Here is a 3,120-nt window from a genome sequence, read left to right as displayed (position 1 = left end):
AGGCTCATTTTGAAGTACTACCATATTGTCTTGCACCCAAGTCTCCATGGATGTGGTATGGAAAACAATATTTAAAGACATGACCTAGGACCTTAGTTTCAAAACTCTTACATTATAAAATAACTCAACCAATGACAAAGAAACAAAGGCATTGTATATCTTAAATGTGACTTTATATCAATAAAATACAATACATCACTCTTTGCATAAAGATCTCACTCACATCTGTGGTCCTTTGAACAACGATGAAGAAGGGTCCAATTAAGCTATAAAAAGTTTTGAACTTCCATTCTAATTTACTATATTCTTAAACATGCAACCATAGATTTTGGATAAGTGAGAATCATTGAAATTAATCTATCCAAAACCTTACAACAATAAAGTAATTATTTATATTATCTTTACTCTTTAAATGCTTCAAGTACTTTGACTCAACTCCTTATATTTATCCTAAAATATTATTTAACTAACAATCATGTATTTTTCTAAATTAACTAATTCTAAATAATAATTAACATTGTTCTTTTTCTTCTTCATGATTATATGTTAAATATCTATATTTGAACAATATAAATACAAATCTGAAGATAATGTGATGAAGTATGATCTAATAGAAGCATATATAGTTTATAAATATACAAATTTATACTTTTAATTAAAAATACAACTTTAAATTATTCATATTACTGTCTCAAACATTTTTATTTCTTCTAAAATATAGTAATCCATTCAAAGAAAGAATAATTACAAATCTATTTTATTTCTTCTAAAATATAGTAATCCATTCAAAGAAAGAATAATTACAAATCTAAAATTTTACTTTTCATAATTAATTTTTTAAAAATATTTTATTATAAAATATCTTTATAATTTCTTATCTATATATATATATATATGAAAATCCTGCCCATGAAAATTAATTCTAATATCTTTTAATCTTTAATTTGATTTTTTAATTTAAATTTTATGTGACTTCTTTTACTATGCATGATGCGAAAATAGAAAAGGTAAAAGAAGACATGCTTCGATACAGAAGTCCTCGGAAGTCGCAATTAATTTTGTCCATTTCCTCCCAACCCTATCCTCATATAACAATGAAAACATATGAATATAAAAACCAGACTGTAAAGTCAATGCTATTATTTTTTAACGAAAGATGATACAAATACACGCCTTCCACAATTCAACCAGATTTCTTACAAAATCTGCATGAAGATGTGTACAAAGAATATTTACAGATATAAACAGTAATATCCATTTTGATTACACCTATATACATGCAATTAAAACTCGTGAACATTTCTCAGTTACAGTCGATCGACTTGTTGTGTGAAAAAGTGAAGTGGGGTGAAACTGAAAACCCTAAGACGATTTCATCCTGTCCAGGCGGAGGCTTTTCTGCAAACAGAGCAAGATTCTTATAAATTACTTTATTTGTGTAAATGAAATTACTGCCGAGATCGAAAATGGGGCTCTAATTAAAGGATTAGCATCACTCGTAATATTGCCACTCAATAAAGAGTAGAGACTTACCAGAAACGCATGATTTGCCTGCAGAAGAGGAGACAAAGATGCAGACAACTTGTCAACGTCCTCTTTAAAGTTTGCGGAATCGCCCAAAACTTTAATGAAATTTTGCTTTTCAGGGATCAATTTCAAACCCACCTGTGGGTTGGCAAAGTTATTGTGGTAGGGGTGAGAAAAGAGTAATGAGAAATGAAAGAGAGAGTCTCACATTGGAGGCGGCCGCGGAAATCCATCCATGCCATTGCTTGAGAGTGGCAGTGTAGGCAAATTCAACGGCCTCCTTGAGACTCCACTCCGCCTGCTCCACCAGAGCCCTCAACAACACAATCATGAACTCCATCGCCCTCGTTAACCACAGTACCGCCTTTGTGCAGCTCATCGCTTTCTTCGCCGTTCCCTCCAACGCTTCTTTCCCAACTATATCGTATAGAAACGCGTACTCAGATTTACTGCATTCGTACATTTCATCCAATCTCTATACAGCAAGCGAAAGCGGTGTGCAGGGCATTATTGTCATGTTCATGGCGAAATCGAACAAAATATTTTGAAACAGTACTCATGAATATGAGGAATCCAAGACATTTACTAATCAAGATTGCCTTTTATTTTACCGTAAACCTCAAATTTGTTATTGCAAACAAGTATTTACCTGAATATTTCCTCCAATGTCCGCCCTGATGACCGCCATCGTAGGCCCTAATTTATCTGTAACACTCCACAAACGTTGGAAAAAAAATGAGAAAGGGAAAATATAAGGGTTTGGGCAAAATTAAGAAACGCAGAACAGAGCTGCTTTTACCTAGCACAGGCAAAATTGTGGTGCAAAGTTGAAGAAAAGGTTTGGTCAATATTTTGCCTTGTGGACAGTTAATGCTAGAGAGGGCTTCAATCGCGGGAACAAGTGCAGATTGCGCCATAGCCAAAATAATCAGGAAATAACTTGAATTGTTTCTTGCCTCCTACTCCGACCAACGGCGCTTGTAAATAAATAAGCGAGAAATAATGAGAGAGATGAATAAATGGGAAAGGAATCTGGTACATGCCGACATAAATTACTGTAAACACAAGGTCTTCTCTCATTAAACAAAGCTGCCGACCCGAGGCAAACGTCATTGCCAAAAACGACAGATTAAATTTTGAATATCCAAACGGAGCAGCATAGGTCTTCCATATAAATTCAACGGAAGCGACGCCATTTCTCTTGAGTTTATCCTCAGATTGAGGTGATTGCCCAAAATGTTTTCAAATAAAAATTGTATCTGATCTGACAGCCTTTGAACACGACTTATCTCCTTCTAAACGATTGGTTGTTCTTTCCGCTTCTATCGATCGCCGTGATGATTTATTTTTAACAGTTCACAATGGTACAGGCTAATCTCCACAAAATAAAATAAAAATCAAAGACAAAACAAAGTTAAATTATTTTTTTCCAGATTCATCAAGTGATTTTTTTTCCAAATTTTTTTGTTCCAAATTTTGTTGTTGTTTTCCACTACAAATTATGCAGATCATGAAGATCGAAGTTGAAATTTTCAAAAAAATTCATGATGTTTTCGATCTTTTGAAAATTGGTCAACTGTTCATTTTTTATGG

At 33.2% G+C, this 3,120-nt stretch overlaps 1 pseudogene across 1 annotated transcript; it reads right to left on the bottom strand.

The window, feature by feature from the left end:
• Positions 1–1,109: 1,109 nt before the first annotated feature.
• LOC149548091 (glycolipid transfer protein 1-like) lies at positions 1,110–2,722 on the bottom strand (annotated as a pseudogene). The gene is made up of 5 exons (XR_016353975.1): positions 2,327–2,722; positions 2,177–2,232; positions 1,736–2,002; positions 1,534–1,665; positions 1,110–1,398 (listed from the first exon to the last, which is right to left on the bottom strand). The product of XR_016353975.1 is annotated as a glycolipid transfer protein 1-like (transcript).
• Between the last annotated feature and the right edge of the window lie 398 nt (positions 2,723–3,120).

Source organism: Cupressus sempervirens, chromosome 7 (genome assembly GCF_028749045.1).
Source record: "Cupressus sempervirens isolate cs-2001-9-10 chromosome 7, ASM2874904v1, whole genome shotgun sequence".
Taxonomy (NCBI): domain Eukaryota; kingdom Viridiplantae; phylum Streptophyta; class Pinopsida; order Cupressales; family Cupressaceae; genus Cupressus; species Cupressus sempervirens.
This window is presented reverse-complemented; position numbering and strand designations above follow the sequence as displayed.